The sequence below is a fragment of the Ursus arctos genome, unplaced genomic scaffold, assembly GCF_023065955.2.
Source record: "Ursus arctos isolate Adak ecotype North America unplaced genomic scaffold, UrsArc2.0 scaffold_17, whole genome shotgun sequence".
Lineage (NCBI taxonomy): Eukaryota > Metazoa > Chordata > Mammalia > Carnivora > Ursidae > Ursus > Ursus arctos.
Window position 1 is genome coordinate 29,537,868 of NW_026622841.1, and position 22,604 is coordinate 29,560,471.

A 22,604-nucleotide genomic window follows, 5' to 3' on the forward strand; every position below is an offset into this window, starting at 1 on the left:
AGCCAGACAGGTCATCAAAATGTCCTATTAGGGGATGTCAGCAGCATTTTACACCTCCATTTCTGGCCTCCCAAAGGTATGTTATTCCCCACCGTGAGACTTTCTCAAGAGACTACTGCTGAAATATAAATTCATGTAGAATGGGTAAAACTCAGATGATTCCTAAATGTCCCAGTATAAATTGGTTTGGAATCACAGTCACAAGGGTATGCCCCATCAGAATGGAAACCAGTGAAGTTTGTTGTTGTTGCTGTTGTGTGAGAAAGAGAGAGAGAGTTCGCATATGTGTCCGTATGGGCGATGTGGGAATGCGCAGAGGGAGGGGAAGAGAGAATCTTAAGCAGACTTCCAGCTGAGCAGGGATCCCGATGTAGGGCTTGATCCCAGGACCCTGAGATCATGACCTGAGGTAAAATTAAGAGTCAGACATTCAAACAAGTGAGCCACCCAGGCGCCCATGGAAACAATTTACGTTTTGCTTTAGGAGAAGGATAGAAATGCCTGGAGCATTTAGAGCAGTGAGAAACTCATCTGCCAGAAAGTTGTGAAAACCTTGAGAGAGGGAGAGGCTTGGTTCTGGAGGGTACTTGCAGATGTTCTAAACAGTTAAGATAAAAAAGTGGGGGAGGTTGGTACATAAAAACAAAATACAGAGTCCTCTTTCTTTGTTGCATTTGCATGTACGTTTCCTCTTCAAAAAGGGGGGTATAAACATTTTTCAATCCCTTCATGGTCTGACATAGCAAAGGACACACAGTCAAAGCTTGAAAACTCTTCTTGATTTGAAAAATCTGTTTTTTAAATGAATTTTTAAAAATTAATTTAATGAAATCTGTCACATTCTCAAGGACAAAACCTATTGAAGTATAATCTAAGCACCATGGTAGGTATTACTCTGCCACCCAACACTAGTTCAGAGAAGTCTCATCTTCTCTTGAATGCATTCTAACAACAACAACAACAACAAAATCACATAGCATTTGTAAATAAATACAAACAGCCTGGAGCCCTCAACCTAGCTAGCATTTAGAGCATTTCATTTGATCGGATACATGATATAGGACCAGCAGACTAACAGAGAAGAGATCTCATGATCATAACCCCCAAGACAAGGGTGATTCCAAAATAGCAACCCAAGGAAGCCATCCACCAAGGGGAACAATTAAGACAGAATGACATTCTACTGTGCTGCTGCTTGCAGAATGCATGTCACAGCACTTTACCCTGTAATTCCGATCGAGCAGCACCAACGGTGCACATATTCAAGCACTCTGCACTATAGTTTCCTCATCTATCAAGAAACTTTTCAAATGGGCCATGAAGAAGGAAACACTGGGGACTGCTGATTCATAAGATGAAACGTATTTTGAGATCCTTTGTGAGCAGGCAATTAACTACTTTTGTTTTTATCTTCTCTTAAAAATTTCCTGATCTTCAGAAAAGATGAGAGTGTAATTAAAACTGCAATTAGTGACTAGGTAATCAGGAGCAATGAGAATAAAAGGAAACTAGAAAGAGCTATCAGGTTAAATCAGAATCCAACCAGATCTGAAACAGTCTGTAGTCTAAAAATAAAGGAATTGCCTGATAAATCGTGGCCAGGATTCCACATAATTTTTCATTAAAAGTGTGTGTGTGTGGGGGGGGACTTAAAATAATTGTAAAGTTATTTATTATGTTCCAAAGCAGAAAAAAAAAAAAAAAAGAAAAAGGCATGAGCATCACATACGTAGAAATAAACAAAGACCAATTGAATGAGAAAGGCAAAGGCTAAACAGAGCTTGATACAGTGAGATAGCCAGCTCTTATTTCTTGTGTGGTGGCAGAGACTCAAAGACCAGCAGAGGAGGGGAAAAGCTACAATAGTGAGAAAAAAAAAAGGGAAGGCTCCAGGTATGCCCTGACTGGAGGCTGTTGGAATGGGGAGCATGCAGGCAGCCTAACTAGAAGGAGGGATTCTATGTGATTGGTCAGGTGCATGATTGGCTTTCTCTGGGTGGTCCTAAGTTGGTAGTGGGGACAAAAATTAGGGAATTGATTGGCTACTAGAGGTAGCAATCTGGCTTCCTGCAAGTATGACGTATACCAGGCTGGCTTCCTGGGTTGTTAACTGTAGATGAAAGGTTGGTTTCCTAGGCAAGTTGCTGCAGGGTCACAGTTCTATTTATATGGATGGCCTGGGTATTATCTATTTGTAAACAGAGTCTCTCACATACATTTAGGTCATCAAATAAGAATAAAATATTTTAAGGTCTATAAGAATTCAAGCAAGATGATTTTATTATTTTATTAAGAAACAAATGGTGGGACACCTGGGTGGCACAGCGGTTAAGCATCTGCCTTAGGCTCAGGGCGTGATCCCGGCGTTATGGGATCTAGCCCCACATCAGGCTCCTCTGCCATGAGCCTGCTTCTTCCTCTCTCACTCCCCCTGCTTGTGTTCCCTCTCTCGCTGGCTGTCTATCTCTGTCAAATAAATAAATAAAATCTTAAAAAAAAAAAAAAAAAGAAACAAATGGTAATATATTTAGGTGGCCACAGAACCTATAATACCTAGTAGGGCATGGACTAAACTTTTTGAGATACTCTGGAAACATTACTCAAAATATTTAGGAAAAAATATCAATTCAGGACTCTGTACCTGTAGAAACAAAAGACTGTCCTTTCCATTGTAAAAGTGTTTTCAATAGTCCATTAGATATTGTGGGATGCTGTTGTTGAAGAAATATATTCATCTTTGCCATTTACTCCTTTTCAAAAATAAATCTTTTTTAATGTCCATACTAAATCTTCTCAAAGGAAGTCAATACTTACATTCTAGGTGGCTTAATTTTTTTTTATTTTATTCTACTATGTTTTATTTTATTTCCAATTACAAAAATTATAGAAGACCAAGACTGCCTTCCTATATGGCTCTGAAATAGCTCCAACTTTCAAAATGGGATTTCCTTAAAGAATTTGGGCAGAGGCAACATGAACAGAATCATGGTGTTCTATCCCAAGTAACCATATGGAAGGGGATCCCACACACCATTAATTTACTCTCTGAACAACATATAGGAAATACATGCCACATGCAAGATACTAAATGAGCTGCTGGGGTTGTAGAGAAAACTTATATAGACCCTGCCTCAAAGAACTTAGAGTCTGATAGAGTGAGACAAACTTAATATCAAAAAGGAGTAAGTACTAAGGAGTCACTCATCTGCAAAATCATTTCAGAAGTGTGCAATACAACAAAGATCACAGACCGGGGTGCTCCAGTTCCCTGGAAGAGGGAAATGAGAACACATCAATGAAATCTGTTTATAACAGGTCATTTCTGGGACTTCTATCTTTGACCATTTGGACAAAGTCAGGAAAGGCATTTAAGACAAGGGGAGAGAGTAAGCAAAGGCATGGAGGATAAAGTAGCCTAATTCATTTGAGAAACTTTAAGTGGTTTACTGTGGCCAAAAAGAGGATAGATGTCGAAGAGGGGTAAAGGAAAAAAAAATGAGAGGGTTAATAAAGACCAGATTATGGAATTCAAGAATGTCCTACCAAGGACTTCATACTTTATCTTACGGGCAATGAGGAACCTTGGAAAATTTAAAGGACGGTTATATTTTTACAGAATGGCTTTTTAGAAAGATACATCCACTGCTGATACATATATCTTGTGTAAGAGTAATTTTTCTTCCTTGTTGCTCTTGTAGTTACTCAAGTGAGAGGTCTAATGGTCTAAAAGAACATTTACACTGCAACTTTTGGTCAGAACCAATTTGTATAGCAGACGTAAGATGTCTAACAACTCAGGGGACAAAATTGACTTGGGGAGGGAGAGAAACGTAAGCCCCAAAGAAACGTAGAAAACTAGCCTAAGACTTTGGAGGTCATCTACCCCAAACTCTTTCTTCTTTTACACCGACAGGATGTTAAATGAGAAATTTTGTTGGAAGATAAAACAGACAAGATGGACCAAAGTGAGCTACCAGACCACAGCGCAAGTTTCCAAAGGAAAATGCAGAAACCCAATTACAAGAGATAAAGGAATAAGAGAATTTGGTCACTGCAGTTTGAATGAGGGAATGTGGAAAACATTCTTTGGAAGGAGCGGTTTCTTTGCTGTGAATCCCTGCCTCTACGGGTAGCCCTGGGAAGTATCTGCCCCTCCCCCTTAGCGAATGAACATCAGGGTAACCTCTCTGAGTGTGTGATGTATCATCAGCTGCTGCTGCTGAGGCGCAGTAGACTGGTGTCTGACCAAGGGCTGGAAAAGCTAAAGTCAAGAGACAGCTGGGTAGCAGCCCAGATAGCAGGAACAAAGGTGAGGTGGTAAAATTGATGATGTGCACTCCCAGTGTTAACAGGACAAAAGTTGCATGAGTGTTTCTAACTGACCAAATGCAGGCCAAGCATGAGACAGTAGTTGTGAGAGTTGTCGTATATCTTATCTAATAAGGCATCCATAGAGGCAAACAGACCCCATCAAGATATACAAGGCATTTCTGTCTGAATACAAAGATCACCCCCATCAAGGCAACTGTAGCTAAATGTTGCCAGTAATAATGGGGAGTTCCTAAGGATACAGAGTTGTCAGATTCAGCACATAAAAATACGAGGTACCAGGTACATTTGAATTTCAGAAAAACAAAAATAATATTTTAATATAGGTATATCTCACATATTGCGTGGGCCATAGGTAACTAAAAATGTGCTATTTATCTGGAATTCAAATTTGGCTGGGCATTGTTTACTTTATCTGGAAACCGTATGGAGGAAACCACATGGGCACAGAACAGTAGCCAGAGTCAGAGAGCATGAACCCACTATGAGACCATACTAGCCACCTAAGAACTTTTCTGCTCCATTTACCATTCTTCCTTCACTAAGATTCAACCCTGAAGGGTTCACAAATTGCAAGTTTGGGGAGAAAGGGAAGAGAGAGATCAAGGGAAGAAAGAAGCTGCCCAGAGCTCTATCTCCCTCTGCAGCAACCTCAGCTGGGGGAGCAAGTAAAGGAGTTGGAACTGTCGTTGCACAGTCTGAGTACAGGCATAAATCTGTTTTGTGACTCCAGCTAACTGTAGGACACTGAATTAAGAGATCAGTTATGGGTCTGCCTCTCGATTATGGAGGAAAAGTGGCTCCTTCCCTCCTAAACAATGAAAGAAGAAAACGAATTTGTGCTCTGATTGCATGTGTGACTCCTGCATATTCAATATACCAGTGAAGGGCAAGTTAGTGAACAGAGGCCTAGAGATCTAACGATCGCTCTGACAGCAAACTGCTAGAGATGGACAATGTGAGGAGGAGCCCCAGGTTCCCGTATGTGCTCTGCTGCTCTTCCCATGGTGATTCTGCCATTCTTCTGCCAGCAGTGAACCATCCACTCTTCCCCACGATTCCCAGAAACTAGAGAAGTCATAGCTTCTCGTGGTGACTCAAAAATATTTGAATAATTATCATTTGAAATCTCTCTAGAGAGACTTGCATGAAAAAAAGTAAATGTACCTATCCAAGCTACAGGAACTGAGACTTATATAAACCCACCTATCACTTGTCTTTAACCTGGGCTCTGCCTCAATGAGCTTACCAAAGGAGAAGCCCATCACCAGTGGGTGTAGAAAGGGAAACAGCAAGAGAAAGTAGTCTATTCTCCTGAGCACTTAGTGATGGGTTATTTTTCAAAGCTGTGGTCCCACTTTCTAGGGAAATACGAGCCAATGAATGTCATACCAATTATGGTGAAGACTTAGCAAACTGGGTATGGTGACAGGGAGGGAGATCAGGAAAAGAGAGATATCAGAAGAATGCATGAATGCTGTATTCATTTCCTGTGGCTGTTCTAACAAATTGCCAGAAACTTTGGGCTTAAAAAAACAAAATTATCATGCTAGAGTTCAGAAGATCAGACTCTGAAATGGGTATCGCAGAGCTAAAATCGAGGTGTCACAGACATGACTGCTTTCCTCTGGACACTGCAGGGGGAAATAATTTCCCTTCCTTTTCTAGATGTAGAAGCCACCTACATTTCTTGGCTTGTGGCCCCTTCCTCCACCGAAAGCCAGCAACAGCGTCACATTCCTTTCTCTACGTTTCCTATTACCTCTCCTTCACTGGCTCACTCCCTGCCTCCCTCCTCCACTAACGCAGGCCCTTGTGAGAACTTCGGGCTCACACACACACACCCTCCAGGATCCTCTTCCTACCTCAAGAGCCTTAACTTAACCACAGCTGCAAAGTCTCTTTTGCAACGAAAGAAACACATTCACATGTTGTGAAGATTTCGGACACAGGTATCTTTGAGGACCATCATTCTGTCTATTACAAATGTGTTCTCTCAGACTTCCTTTTTGGGCAAATTCCGAATTATGAAGTGAGAGTAAGGAATGGCTACACTGGCTGGGATTTCTCCCTTTGCTTCTTCCCCCTTCTAATGAAGTCATTCATCAGCCCCTTTTGTTAAGCCAAGGACTCCCAAACTTTATGATTAATTTCTGCCACCTTGCCAAACTTGACATCTACTTAACATTCACCTTCCAGTGGCACTTTATATTATTCCCTAATCTGTCTCCTGTTTTCTCCTACAACGATACCTCCCTGGTCCTCCTGGGGATCTTCCCCTACTCCATCTATGAGCGTTCTGCTAGGGATACCAATCTAAAATCCCCCAGCCCACAACTACAAGTGTGGACTTGCAGTCCCAGGTTAGAGAAATAAAATCCTTTTGGAGATCTGTATAGTACTGAAGTAGGGACATGTAAACCCACTCCCAACCACGGACACTGAAAGGCAAGATGAACTCTAGAAGAACCTGTGTTGTGTCTCCCAACAAAGAGCAGAAACTAGTCTGCAGTAGGAAAAAAATGAAGCTGAGACTCAGTAGAGCAAGATGAACAAGATGAAGCAGCAGCTCTTTTGGCAATTTGATTCCCTGAATTTATTTTACCTAACAATTAACCTCATCGTTATCCTTCACTGGTAACAAAGGAAAAAAAAAAACTTTTGTTTGTTTAAGCTAATTTAAATTTGATTTTAATCATTTGCAGCAGGAATAGTCTTTATTAGTATAAAGTTACAACACCCCATTAAATTCTCAAAACAATCTTGAGATGGTATAATACTTATCTCCATTTTACAAATGAAGAAACTGAGGCAAGGACTTTTAACCCCAGTCCCTGTGTCAAAAGCCTGGTCTCCCAACGACAACACCAGACTGCCTCCTTCCCCCCACAGTGAGACAGCACACCACGCCAGCCAAGATGAGTCTCCTTGGCACTCTTGGAGTGTGTTGTGCTATTCTGCACATGCTGTTTCTTCCATCCTGCTGGATAATCACCGCGATGCTGAAGACAAAAATGGTAAGTGTATAAACCCTTCAAAGAAGGAATATTCAGTATTCACTGCTTTTACATTAGTTGCTGCTGTTAAAGGGGGAAAAAGTATTTAGACCACAAATTGGTGATGGAAACTGATGATGCCCAATCCCCTATATCTCAAACCCACCTCTGTGCATTGTCAGCTTTCTTCAATTTGTTTTGAGTAAAACTTTCTACTCCAGTGTGATGTGCTACATTTGAGGGTCTAAAATTAATGATGGGACCTCAGAAAAAATATATAAAATGACTTAAACATGCACCTTTCCAATCTGTTTAGAGCCTTAGGGGACGTCAGCCGCTCCAAGGAATTTACTGGGCTACTGTCATGAGGAATCAAGGGATAAGTTCCAGACTGGGGATAGGATGAGCAGGGGTTGTGGGAGAGGCAGAAAAAGGATGTTGTTCTCTATATCTTAAGAGTTCTACGGTAGGTTGAATTCAGCATAAATATCACTAGCTCACAGACATTTTCCTTGAATCCCCAGTCCAGATTAATTCTCCAATTATACACTCTCTTAGCAAGCTGCGCTTCTTTACGGGACTGACTTACATAATTCATAGATGAATTATTTGTTTTCTGTGTCACTACTAGATTTGAGAGCAAGTTCCCTGCTTGCAGTGGCTGCGTACTTCCCCAGGACCCAAGAAGAGAGCTTAGTCCTTGTTAAAGGAAAAGAGAAATTTCTGGACAAAAGCAGGGATGTTGACTCATACAGATGATGATATAGGAAAGTGGATAAAGACCACTTTCCAAGAGGCCCAGGGATGTCAACGGAAGCACAGTGATTTTGAGTTGATTCTTTGCTTTGGTTTGGTATTAATAGTCCATATCCTATCAATAGTCTGTAACCTGTGCTTTCATCTTATCTCCAGCAGAACTTCTCACAGCATCTAGCTAATAGACAATTTTGATCAAATTACTATTCTTCAACCCCCGCTATTGGTTGTAACATCATTACTGAACATGCTAGAATCGGTTTAGTATACAGTATGAGATGATGCCTGGCTCTGGAATTTGAGGATTTGCTGCCATTTCTTTCTGGGTTCGATGTCCAACTCTTAGTTTCAGAACAAAAGTGCATTCTTTTCCATTAATAGAAATTGAAGTTGGGCTTTACACTAGACATGTTTATTTGTCCTTAAAAATTGGTTCTTGGTATTACCCTCCTATAAACTATCCTCTCTTCTCTGATCTAATATGTGGTCCTCCAATCAATACATACCCTCTATTCATCTCCTGCAGCTACTCTTCTTTAGTCTCAACCCCATCATGTTCCTAAGCAAGTTGTTTTTCACTCTTTTCATGATTTATTTACACGCCTTACTGGCTATTACTCTCCCTCCTTGCCTCTTCCCTATCTATGTCTGCTCTTCTTATAAAACTAGTATCTCCAAACTTCACATTTGCCCCAGGCATATAAATGCTCATCTACGAAGGTCATGTTAAGTCAGGGGAGACAGGCGTTTAAATGATCAGGTGAAGAGCTGGATACAGGAAGCGGAGCACACATGAAATGAACAGACCAGAGGCCATGTAAACAAAAGTGAAAACAATAAGGATGAGCCTACGAAGAGAAGAGGGCAAATCAAGGAGTCAACTGTCCATGAAACAGTCAACAGCAAGAGAGCTGCAGAGAGAAATGGCTGGGAAAAGTCCTATTAAATTAGTCAACAGAATGTGTCCAGAGACTGAGAGAAGGTGGGGGCGGGTGTCAGAGAGCAATGAAGGTTCAACAAGTTCACCACAAGAAGAGTTTCTGGTGTTGAAGCCTCTTTTGCCTCAGTCTTGGGTGCCTACCAGCTTCCTTGCTCCCAGTCAGAGCCAGCTTTGGGTGAACGTGTCCTGAAGATAGCAAGATGGCATGCCAATGCCCTTTAGGAACAGATCCAGTGCTCCTGAGAGGGAAAGAAGGAACACTCCATGACACGGGTTTAATCAGGTATTTTCCCACTTTGCTAAATTCAGCTGCCACCTTAAGAAATGGAGGGAGGGGTTATAATTTCAAATATGACTGCATTAGAAAAGCCAGCATTTTTTTAATCTCTTTCGGGTAGAAACTATTCCCTCCCAAACCTTTGTCCAAATCAAGCTGTGATATCACTAAAGAATGCTGTCCTGCAAAGATAGCTCCCACCTTCATTCCCTAATTCTATTTACCTCTTATTATTTCTTCTAGACCACCATGGTGATATTGTAAAGGTGTTATGAAAAGATCAAGTGAACTTAGCTCCATATCATATTTCTCAATGCAGTCTGATAATTTTTAGAGCTGTAGTTTTTTTCCCCACCCTACACTATTTCCCTTCTATTTCTCACGTAAGGACTTTCAATCAAATTTTTGATGAGTTTATTGTTCTAAAACATTTGCATTGTGAAATATAACATATTATTTAAAAAGTGCACAAAAATTGTACAGCTCAATGAGGCATCACTAAACAAACTGGACAAACACCATCCAGGCACAGAAACAGTGCTGATGATACCCCAAAGCCCACCTCCCTCTCTGCAACACTTCTTATCACTATTACTCCCTCGCTCTTCCTTGAAAAAAAATTTGCTAACCCCTACTAAATAATACTTCATCATGTGATTCCCAAAATTATCAATCTGTACTATTATTGACAAAATGTGCATGCTGTTTTTGTGTTGAGGGTATTATGAATAAAGTTGTGTAAGCATTCTTACACCTGTCCCATGGGGTACATGCTATTATTGAGTGTAGACTCAGATGAGTGTCTATAACTTTAGTGAATAATACCAAAAGGTCTTTATAAGTGGTTGGGCAAATTAACACTTTTATCGGCAGTGTGTAGGAGAACCCAGTGCTCTTCTTCATCTCCAGTGAATTTTATTTAACTAATCTGATGCACCTATTGGGGCATCTAATATGGGTTTTAATATGAGTTTTCTATTTTTATTGGTTATTGGGATATCTTCTTTTATGAAGTGCCCATTCCAGATTTGGCCCAATTTTTATTATTCTCTCTCTTCCTTACTGATTTGTAGATTTTATATATTCTGGATTCACACCCTTCAACAGTTATATGTTTTGTAAATACCTTCTTCCATTGGGTGGCTTAGCTTTTAATTTTCTTAAGAGAAGTTCTTAATGTCAATGTGGTTAATCTTTTTCTTTAGGAAACATGCTTTCTATAGGTGATAAAAAGGTTTTTTTTCTCTGCCCCAAATCATGACAGCATATGACAATATTATCTAACCTCCTGAAGCTCTATTCTTTAAACTTAAATATTCAAAACTAAAAACCACTTGACACAATTTTTGCATACAGTGTGAGGTAGAGATCAAGGTTCATTTAAAAAAATGTATATCTAACTGTTCTAGTGATATTTATTCAGACTATCCTCCCCCCATCTCTGTTGTGCTAACTTGATTATAAATCAAACATTCATATACATAAGTATTTGCCAGTAAACAGGCAGAATCTACTAAAGCTAAATGTACTCATATATTATGCTTTAGTAATTACACTCCTAGGCATATAACCAATAGAGGAGCAAATATATTTATAAAAGTCATGTATAAAAACATTTCAAAACAGCACTGCTTCTAATAGGCCAAAACTAGAAACAAGCTAAGTAATTGCCAACAGTAGAATGAATAAATACATCATCTGAATTTATTCAGCATAAATATCCATACAATGAAAATACTAAACTGCAATAAAAATGATGAACTACAGTTACACATTTCAGGAACAAATCTTACGAATATAATGTTGAGCAAAAAAAAAAAAGTCAAAAGAAAAATATATACACGTTACAATTCCTTTACCTAAGATAAAAAATAAGCAAAATTAATCTGTTAAAAATTTTAAAAAGCTACCCTTGGGAGAATATAGTAGATAGTGATGAATGGGAAAGACTGCAAGAACTTGGAATAACTGATAATATTGTTTTTTTTTAACTGCATTGTTTTTACCTGGTTCATTTTGTGAATTCATTTATCAGAATGCTTACGACTTGCACATTATTTTTCTGTACCTATGCTATTATTGGAGTAAAAAGTTGATGTTAAAAAAATCAATAAGGTATAAAAACACATATTTATGTTGATGTGGCATGTATTTGTTTTGAGGAAAACAGGAACACTTTGTGATGTGGATGAAAGAAAGCAGGAGTCTTCAGGAGAGAATGTTTCTGTTGTGGTTCTGTCATTAATTAGTTTGCAAACTTAAAAAAAAAAGTCCACTAACCTCTCTGGATTATTGTTTTCTCATCTGTAGAATGAAAGGCATTGGCCCCTCAATAGTCACTTCCAGAAAATCTGTTCTGAAATTACATTTACCTGGATGACTAGAGGAGAGCTGCACACCTTCTTTATGCCTGTCTCCATGGGGACTCTAATTTTTATTTCTGTTTCTTGTGAATTCCCTGTTGGTTTTACTGTTGGACTACCTCTATGGATTTTTCCCATAATAGCTTTCATCTTGGAATAATTATAAGATAGATTAAAAAAGAAAGAACGAAAGAAAAAAGAAAGAAAGAAAGCAAAAGCACTTCAGTGTTTCTCAGAGGCGTGTGTGACTGGCCATCTGGTCGCATTCACAGCTATGGCAAGATGAGGCTTTCTTGATCTTATTAATTCAGTGCATGTCTTTTTTTGAGAAGTTAAATGGTCATATTCAATTCTAACTTTCCTGTCAACACTTAAGGGGAACATGTAGCCCTTTTAAATTGTAGCACATGCCCATCCCTTCACAATTTCTTAATGATGGGGCAGGGTTTGGTATGCTAGAGGATACCTTTCACACACATCAAAATAAACATTCATACAGCAATCCCCTCTATTCATTACCATGATTTAGAGTCATGCATCCACCCAAACACCAAGATTAATTACTATCCTCCTGCCCTTACGCCTGCTTTAGAAGTGCAATAACTTTCTAAATGTGTCATGGCCCCCCGTTTCTCCTGATCTAATCCATCTTGTACATGCTAGCACGTTAATCTTCCCAAAACACAACTTTCAAAGCTCTTCAGTAGCTTCTGATTTTTGTTTTACTTCATATCAGATGTTTTAAAATTTTAGCAAGCTAAAGAATCACAGTGAGGTCAGTGCTGTTTTAAAAGGCAGACTCCATGCCCCCTACTTGAGATACTGTTAGTCAAGAGACAGCCCCCAAATCTATACCCGTTTCCTGTCCAATTTGGGGAAAGATGGGAAACCCAGACCCGTTTCTGATATTTTTATAGATGCTTCTCTAACCCTCTGTAAGGAGAGAAATGACGTGTAAAAATAAACTCTGTGCTTTGGCCAAATATCCTACAACAGTGAATCTGTGTACTGCCAAGAAACCATCTCTCTTAGCAGGTTCCTCTAGAGAACTTCAGAACTTTCCTTTAGCTATTGCAATAAAACTTAACCTGACTTGGAAAATCAGGGTAAAAAAAGCTAAAATCAACAAGGAGTAAGACAGCAGGGCCTGTTTCACAGGCTTCTCAGAGGATAGGACAGGAAACTGGACAGTCTCCCCTAAAGTCTGAGCAAGCAGCTGCATGGAGCTCCTCAGTGACCCCTTCAGAATAAACAGTCTTCCCAGAAGAATCAAGAATTGATTTGACATTATTGGAGGAGTAAGAAACCCTCAGAAATCTACAGAATCTGTCACTGTAGCTTTTGGAATAATGGAATAATGAATGGAAGCCCCACTGGAGATCAGAAAGGAGACATTAGGAAGAGTGTTTGTTGTTTGGAGATGTCCATTCCCTCATCCCTCCATGCAAGGAAATCACCCATGATGGAATACACACATCATCATTTCACATGGAACAGGAAAGGGACATATGGGGGACAGAGTACTTTACTATAAGCCCAATGAGATGGGACAACTAGATTTCCCATAAAGAAATGTGGTGGGAATGGAAATAATCAAGATACATCAGATTATTCTGTCTATCCCAACCATTCCCATTTCCTCTCCCCCACCCACTTAATACTTTTCTTCTGCAACAATGATTTGTTCTTGTTCTGCATATGCTTTCTATTTAATTCCTTCATATATTTATATGGGCTCTTCTGTCTGCAACTCCAAACAGAGTGTCTACTCATCCTTCAGAGCCCAGCTCAAGTTCCATTCCCAATCCAGCCCGCTTAGACCTACTAGAAATAATTGATCATTTTATTCCATTAGCCTCCACTAGCATCTTCCCATTTAGGAGCTTTTATTGGGCTACATGTATCACTGTACTAGGATCACTTATTTCCCCCACCAGACTGACCCTTGAGGATGGCATCTTTATCATCTGCACAGTCCTCACATATGAAAATAGAGTGTGATCTACTTATTGAATTAAGGAGAAGTGAAGTAATTGAGAGAGGTATCAAGTTCATTATAAAACATCCAAACAGTAGCCAGGTGCTCAGTTCTAGCTAAAAGAGTAATCCTGATGGAGAAACATAAATACTGCATCCTCCACAAGGGCTAAGACAGGAAACATATAAGTGGATTCCAAAACCTGACTATATAATTGATGGATTATTATACAAAATGACATTGTGAGTTCACTTAAATTGGCCAGAGAAAGGTAAATTCAGAGTGTCAGTCAATGTGACTATTTTGATTCATTGTGCCACTAAAATAAAAGATACATTTAGTCAGAAAGGATAAATTGTTAAAGCTTTCATTTTAAGATAATAGTAGCTAATGTATATTGATTACTTAGAATAGACTGAACACCATGCTAAATATTTATCTCATTTAATACAATAAGCTGATGGTGTAGGCATTGTTACTATCTTCATTTGGGGGAAACTGAGGCTTAGCATGGTTGCATAACTTACACAAGATCATGCAGTTGAGGAAAAGACCATTGGAGTTTGCAACCAAGGAATGAGATTACAAACTGTACCCAAAATAATTGCATCATACAGCATATCAAAGGATGAGGTTATTACGAAGGTAACACCCAATGTAAATTACGAAATTTTTTTCACATCAAATTTTTATTATTACACTGCTCTTTGAAAACTCTAAGTTTAAATGAAATTCTTTTTTCTGATGTTTTTGCTCATTAAAAATTAATTTTGAGGAGTTTTTTCAAACATATATTTGTGTTTAAAGGCCGGATGGCAGAGGACACTGTTAAATGGCCAATTTTAAGAGTTATCTCTGTTGGAACTGATATTCTAATAACAAAATCCCCTTCATCTCATGTGGCAAAGCCCATAAAAAAACCCTTCTGGCTGGTACATTATGACCACGTCTAGAGAACCAAAGTAACATGTCTCTCTATACATACCCTCCCAAAGAAAACAGATAAGAATATGGAGTTCCTCCAAGCCCTTGGGCTCTAATAGATTTTCTCAAGCTAAAGGAAATGGAAAAATGTTACAGGAAAAAAAAAAAAAGGGCTATGCCATTGTTTGTGGCATTTACCAAGTAAGAGCCCCAAGTCAGAGATTGTAAATGGGCTGCCTACTGTTAATATGAACATTCATCTAACAGTGCCAAAACCCACGGACTTGAATTCCCATAAATGCACTTCCTCAGTTTAGGTAACCTGATCACCCCATTCCTTCCTGAATTTTCATGAAGAAATCTAGTTGATATTCACTGACTGAACTGAAAACAAATTCACTTAATCACTCACTCTGAATAACTAGGAAATTTCACAGTATCATATTACTAGTCAACTTTCATTAATCTTTATCAGGGAACTTAGCACTGAAGTTAAAATCTTATCTTGGCAACATTAACAAAATGACTAATAAATAAAATTAAAGAAAAATATTTCATCAACGTGGTCAATCTGCTCCATCCTACACAAAATTTTAGATTTAAAATCATTTGTAAGTAATTATTTGATAATGTTACTGTTGATAGTTATGGTGAAGTTTTGTTTGTTCTGGTAACATGTTCATTTTGATAAAAGTTCAAACTTGGAGAAAAGGTACAAGTATAGTACAAGTACATACAACCTTTTTACAGAGACACTGATTGTCTTCATTCTACCCCATTTACTTTTTCATTTGGTTAAATGTGAGCAGAACATCCTAAGTCTTCACTTTTAGTAAAGATGATCCTTGTTCCTTGAACCCTCTTTTCCAGTCTCTATCTGGTTAAGAACATTGACTACCTCAGTGTATCTGACTCTTGCAGATGTGAAACGCCCTCACCAAGCATGGTCATCCAAGCCGTCTCCCCTCAGTCACTCATCTATAATCACACGTGGCACAGGATCTTCCTCTCTTATGTAAGCTAACCACCTCACACTCACTTCCGAAACAACACAATCTCTTTCCACTTCCCAATCTAAACCCCAACTGCATCCCTCTGTCTTGATTTGTAGTATCAGTGATTAAAACAGTCAACCCAACTTATAAGCATCGATTAGGTGATCCTTGACAGCTCTGTGTCTCTCATATTCCACATCTTTCTGAGAATCTAAACTCCTTCCCCTTACATTTAGATTCTTCTCTCCATCAACACTTTCACTCTCAGATAATCGAGCTCTCTCTGTATCTCACTGAGACTTGAAATAGTCTCCTACAGCATTCCCTTTACATATCTCCCCACCTAAAATTCATCCTTAAGCAGGCTATCACAGTGGTCTCTCTAAAACACAAGAAAATATTATGTCATCATGTCACTCTCCAGTTTGTCAAGTTTTGATAGCAACTTGTTGCCTAAAAGATTAAATCCAAAGTCCTTAGACTTGTAAATGATGTCTTTCAAAATCTGGCTCTTGTCTCCTCTCCAGATTTACGCCTTTATATTCCTCCTCACACCCCATAAATACTAAGAACTAGATAAATGGAATCAGGCACCATTAATTGGACACAAAATTACTTTGGTGCACACACAAACTCAGCTTCTGTTAGGATTAAAAAGCCAATCCTTCTCACTTAAAATAATTTTCTTCCTGGAAAATTCCAACTTATTATACAAACCAGGGCTCAAATATCACCCCCTCTACCTAGTGTTTCCTGAATTTGCCATCTACCATTATTTCATACCTTTTCCATAAGCTCATAATGCCTTACCTATGTTTCTTTGGTTCTTATATTAATATGCTTATGTACTGTATAATGCTTATTTACCTATTTACTGTATGGAGCTTTACTCCATTAAACTGTGAGCTGCTCAATGGCACTCTGTCCTCAAATTCTAGCTTGCTGCCTCCCAATAAGAATTGCTCAGAACATATTTTACAAATACTACTACTGCTATGAAAAACTAACAATTACTGGACCCTTACTATTTTTCAGGAACCATGTGTATTAACTTACTTCACCTCCCTCAAAACTCTCCAGGAACAGACAGACCTTCACATGCTACTAATAGCCCCATTGTACAGGGAAGTAAGTGAGGATAAGTCATCTTCCTGAACTTCTATACACGGCAGAGCCAGAATCAGGAGTCATCCTGGATGTGCTGATCCACAGCTTAGGTTCTTAAGCCCTTCTCTACCATGAGTAACACAATTTAGTTCTTGTACTTAAAATGATGAATTTTCTACCCAAACAGCAATGCCCTTGACATTTCTCTCGCTTTGTCTAATAAAGGTCTGTGTTTTAAGGAATGTTTTTTTTCTGATTTCTAAACATCTAAACATTTTTCCAAATAGCTTTATCATCCCTTCAATTTCTTTTTATTTAGCCTGATTTACCCAGTCAAGGCACAACATTTTTAAAGCTTGGGATTGTTTCAAATGTAAAGAGTTGCTTTTCAGATCTTGGTTATGAATGACTCATTCAGACGTTTAAATTATTCAGCCAATGTTTCCATTATTATTGCAAATAATGAACTGAATGGCTCTTCAAAACACTCATCCACTTTCTGCCACACCAGGGGAGCAGCTCTTCCCTCAAGAAAGACTCAAGAGGGAAGTCTGCGATGGGTAAAGGGGTTTTGCTATTAGCACTAATTTTAAGGTCATTGGCTGTGCTTAAACAGAATTCAGAGGAGGAGCTGAATTCAGCAAGGTCTATTACTGAATTTGAATATTCATGACCACATTTGGATATTTATAATCCCATTCTAAATAACTGCTTAATTTAATGCTACCACTAGTACCCCCGCTAAAACCAGTTTGTGTATGTAGACACAAGTCTGTTTGGTTTTTCAACTCTATTATCTCAGACTTTGGATGTGAGATACAAACTTAGGGCCATCTGCACTGAGAGGTCCCACGTCAGACAACCCAGGTGAATGAACTACGATTTGCATTTTTTTACACTCATTATGCCGCTCCCAGACTAGTAAGCTTAAAATGACCACAGTAAGTAAAAGAGACACTATTACTAAATTCAATTCTTCTTCCGACACTTGTTTGGCTGTCTCTAAACAAAATCCTGAGAACCTTGAAGGTTATCTGAAAATGTATCCAGCTTATCATCAGATGAAAATGTTGTAGGTTCAGATAAATTTCTTGAGCTAAATCTTTCTTCACAATTTCTCCCATTTCTCCCAGAAACTGTGATTTCTTTAACTCCTTCAGAAATGAAATCCGTCTACCATGTGATTTGGGCAAACAGCTGAGTCCTCACTAGAGTCCCTTAGAAACAAAATCAGGTTTACAGAAACTGAAATAACACAAATTCTTCTTAGAGTGCTTTAAATGGGGTCATAGAAAGTTAGAGCTGGAAGGGCCTGGAAGATAACCTGACATACACTTTATGGGTAAGCTGAGATACAGGGAAAAGGAAAGACTTGTGAGTCACATGGCTTGTTAGGAACAGAGCTGGGTGCCAAGCCTGCCCACTTCACTCTAATTATGGGCTGACACCTATCAGACCCCCTGGACAAGACACGATGGTGAAACAAAGTGGGCAATGTCATCTCTGCCATGTGCAGGCCTTCATAAGAAAAACTGACCTAGAAAAGGGGGAAGGCGGTTGATATGAGCTTCCCCTGATACTTCTTCTTTATCGCACTAATTTCTATTATACTTCAGGCTAAGGAAATAATGCTTAATTAACATGACTAATAATTTCACAATTAACTAAATGTAAGTGCTCCTTTCAGTATGGCAAAGTGCTTTTAATGCCGGCTCTAATATTCCCCCTTCCCTGACTTCATTGATCAAAAGTCCATCTGTGAAAATAAAACACACAATATTAAGATTTCTTTCTCTGGGTGATGGGGTTAAAGGGTAATCTTAGACTCTTGTAGATATTTTTTGCATTTTCCATGTTTTATGTTATAAGCATTTGTTATTTTCATTCAAAAAATAAGATTTATAAAAGAGAAAAGGAACTAATCCTTAAGACATATCTTTAATAGGATCCCACAGTAGTTTCCTATGAGTGAGGAACAAATTACCATAACTTTAGTGGCTTAACATAACAAAAATTTATTATCTTAAAGTTCTGGATATCAGATACTCAGAAAGGGTTAGCAGGGCCAGGTCACTTCTAGAGGCTCTAAAGGAGAATCAATTTCTTTGCCTATTCTAGCTTCTCCAGGCCACCTGCTTTGCTTGGTTCATGGCCTCTTCCTGTGTCTTCAAAACCAGCAGCAGAGCAATATCAACTCTTTCACCATCTCTTTCTCTCTCACCTCCACTTCCATCACCACATCTCCTCTGATTCTCTTCTGCTTTTCTTTTATAAAGACCTTGTTATTATACTGAAGTCACCTGGATAACCCAGGCTAACATCACCATCTCAATATCCTTAACTTGATGGTACCTGCAAAGTCCCTTTTGCCATGGAAAGTAACATATTCATAGGCCCCCAGGATCAGGATGTGGACATCTTTGGGGGCCATTCATTCAGCCTACTCTAGACTCTTGTTTCTGATGTCTTCCAAACATTCTCAATCTCTCCTACTTCTGTCTCCATTTACTACTTCCTGTACGATACACACACGTACAGGCGCACGCATGCACACGCGCGCACACACACCATTGCCTTTTCCTTTTTTTTAAATATCTCTACAGGGTTTATTTATGAATATTTTTATTATACCATTTAACATTCTTTTTTTTTTTTTAAAGATTTTATTTATTTATCTAACAGAGATAGCCAGCGAGAGAGGGAACACAAGCAGGGGGAGTGGGAGAAGAAGAAGCAGGCTCATAGCGGAGGAGCCTGATGTGGGGCTCGATCCCATAATGCCAGGATCACTCCCTGAGCCGAAGGCAGGCGCTTAACCGCTGTGCCACCCAGGCGCCCCACCATTTAACATTCTTGATCCCTTCCCCTCTGGACTTTAAACACTAGCAATTTCTTTTCTTCTTTGCTTCTCTCTCATTCTCCCTTCTTTTATTCAATGATCAAATATAAATTGACCACCTACATGGCCCCACGCACTGTCTACATTCTGAAAATAGACCGGGAACAACACAGATGAGGATCCTGCTCGGGGAACTTTCACAGGGGTAGAAAGAGTGGAATAAACTGCTGGCAGGTTTTACATAAACTAATTAGAAGTTTTCCTAAATACTAATAGGAAACTAGGCAGGATGTAATGAAAGCATAATAGAGAGACAGATGATAAGATCATCAGTGAAGTTCTTTCTGAAGAGGAAAACTGAGGCTGAGGTCTGAAGCGGGAGAACAAGATGGAGTAAAACCAAACCAGACCGAAGCACTGTGGATAGACTCCTCTATCATATATCCTAGACCATCCACAGTGGAGCCATGAACAAACCAGCATTGGGTAGCGGCATAAGTACTGATCTGGGACTAGGGAGATATAAAGAAGTAATAGAGGCAATAGAGAAATAGCCCTCAGTTTCCTCATCCTTTATATTAAGGAGTAATAAAATAAAATACTCAATGTGTTTGATGAATATGTATATAATTTCACTTTACATAGTTTTAGATGCATTGTCCTTTGGGATGTTGAAAGTCAAAGGCATCTGACACTAATATACTGCTCTATTTACGTTGTGTCTGCTGCGTGCGTGTGTGTGTGTGTGTCCAATAAATGTCAAGTTGGAAGAGCATTTCATTCCAGGAATCATCAAATAGGCCAATTGACTGAAAAATAATTACAAGATTATTATGGCCATCTAAGCCCATGTTATTATCATTTCTGAAATGAGGCTTCTGATTCCTTTGTGCTAATAAAAGTGTATGCACAGCCGAAGTTCATTGCTCTAACTCAGATATGCTGTCCACAGGCTGCCTTCATCCTGCCCCTGCCTCTCAACGCCGTGAAATTATCTAACACTGCTGACCCCAATACAGTTTGGATTCTATTCAATACGCGGGAAAACATTATAGATCATTCTTATTTGATCGTAACAAGGCAGCTCAGCCCTGTTTTATAATGGTCATAAGTAAAAATAAATAACCAATTTTGCCTGAATGAAATAAAATCAATACTTCTCCTTTGCAATATGCTTCTGAGGAAGAAAATCCACAAATTCGTCTCATTTCTAAAGGTCTGGTGGCAAATCAGAGGTGTAAGTTTTTTTTTTTTTTCTTTTCAAGTCAGCATGAAATAGGCCACAACACACTATCCAGACTTTGCATGTGCCCAACAAGCTCATAGTGACTCAACTTAGAGTAATTTTTATGGATGATTACAACAGATATATATCCTCTTGCCTGATAGAACAACACAATCTAATTCTTTTTTGTTACCAAGCATAACATAAAATGAGATTTATCTGTGTGCCCACAATATCTATTAGGTGCTGGGGAGATGGAGATCAGGTGAGCTACCCGCTTATTCAGCAAGATGTTATCACTGATAGTGTTCTGACACTTAACCATAAATGCAGTTACAGCAGCAAGGCTATAAAAGTCATTCCTGGACTTTTTTTCCTTCTTAAAACCCCCAAGTTTACGGTGCTAGTTATCAGGAGAAATTGTGAACTTTTCTTTTACAGATCTTCATCAACTTTTCTCATTTCTTTATGAATTTTTAATTAAGATGTTGGACAATGTAAAGAATTAAATATAATCGAGCACCTAACTTTGTTAAGGAATAGATAAAAAGTAAAAGTCATATGCTTTTAACTTCTAAAAGTTTTGCCCAATGATTTGGCAAAAATAGAAATAAGGAGAAATAAATGCAATTTCAAATATTTTCATACCAAAAATGTTATAATATTTGTTATAACGTTTGTCAAGCAACTCAAAACATTGGGGGAGTTTGTGTATTGCACAGGAACCAAATAAAAGGCATATGGCAATAAAATACATCATTTACTTTGTCAGGGCTTTCGGTTCGTTTGTTTCATTATGTTTTTGGTTTTTATTTGAGGACTGAATATTATGGGAATATATGTACATAGGCAAGAGTTCTTTTTTTTTTTTTCCAAATGCATTACAAGGTCATGGACTACAGTTTATCTTTAACAGTTCAGGATGTCCCTCCAGTCTGATTAGTCCTTGCAAAACAGCAGAACCACCTACTTCGTAATTCCACCACCTGGAAATCATGCAGTCCACTGTTCAGAAATACCATCAGCATTCGAATACCGGTTGGGTGGCATTAAACAAAAATAGCAACAGCACAATAACCATGACACATTTGAAACCTTGTTTTCTTCAGGGCTAAACCCAAGTATAGTTATTTTTAAGAATACCCTTGCATCCCTTGCATGTATAATTATAGTAAGACATGTACAATGAAGTCTGAGTCCAAACTCTGAACTAAAGACTGAGCATTCTGCCATCAAGAGGAAAACCCTCTTCCCATGTTCCACATCGGTCCCTACGTCTCATGGACACCCATGTTACCTCCTTGGGAGGCTGATGTTGCCCTCATCCTCTTATGTATCCACTTATCAAAAATCACATCAGCCTTGGTGTAGAGTAGAATATAAGACTACCTCAGTTCCAACTTTGGGAAAAGGGAATATTGGAAGGAAGCACAAAATCCCCTCCCTTAGTTATGGGAAGAGGACTGAATAGGAAGTTGAAACAATGGGCTTTCTCCTTAACTATAGTGAAGCTGACTAATGCATTCATCTCTCTTTCCTTCAATTTCTTTAGAAATAACAGAAAGAGGTTAGCTTAGCTACTCTCCAAGACTCCTTTCAGAATCCTTATGAATTCCCAATTTCAGTGCTAAGAAGCTGTCTCCTTCCTTTCACCATGTAGCTCATTTCATATAAATGACCTGAAGCCGCAAAACCCTTCAATGCTTGCCAGCGCAGTGTGCGTGGCTGACCTCCATTTTACACTGCCTATGTCTCTACAGCTGACTGCTTTGACTATGTGCAAGTCAGCCTCCTAGCAATTCATCTTATCTCTGCAAGCTGGCAACAACAATTTAGTGGTTAAGACAACTGGGCTAACCTGACCGTGAAACGGCC

The 22,604-nt window shown here is 38.9% G+C and overlaps 1 long non-coding RNA gene across 2 annotated transcripts in view; it reads right to left on the bottom strand.

Moving 5' to 3' along the window:
• Positions 1 to 22,604, bottom strand: part of LOC123000873 (uncharacterized) — a 356,107-nt gene that overhangs the window by 156,330 nt on the left and 177,173 nt on the right. Inside the window, exon 4 of one of the 2 annotated variants that reach the window (XR_006409219.3) lies at positions 1,615 to 9,260. The exons of the other annotated variant lie outside the window; for it this stretch is intronic. This is a non-coding gene — a long non-coding RNA (uncharacterized LOC123000873). Of the gene's footprint in view, positions 1 to 1,614; positions 9,261 to 22,604 lie in introns of those variants that run through there. 2 annotated transcript variants of the gene reach the window in all.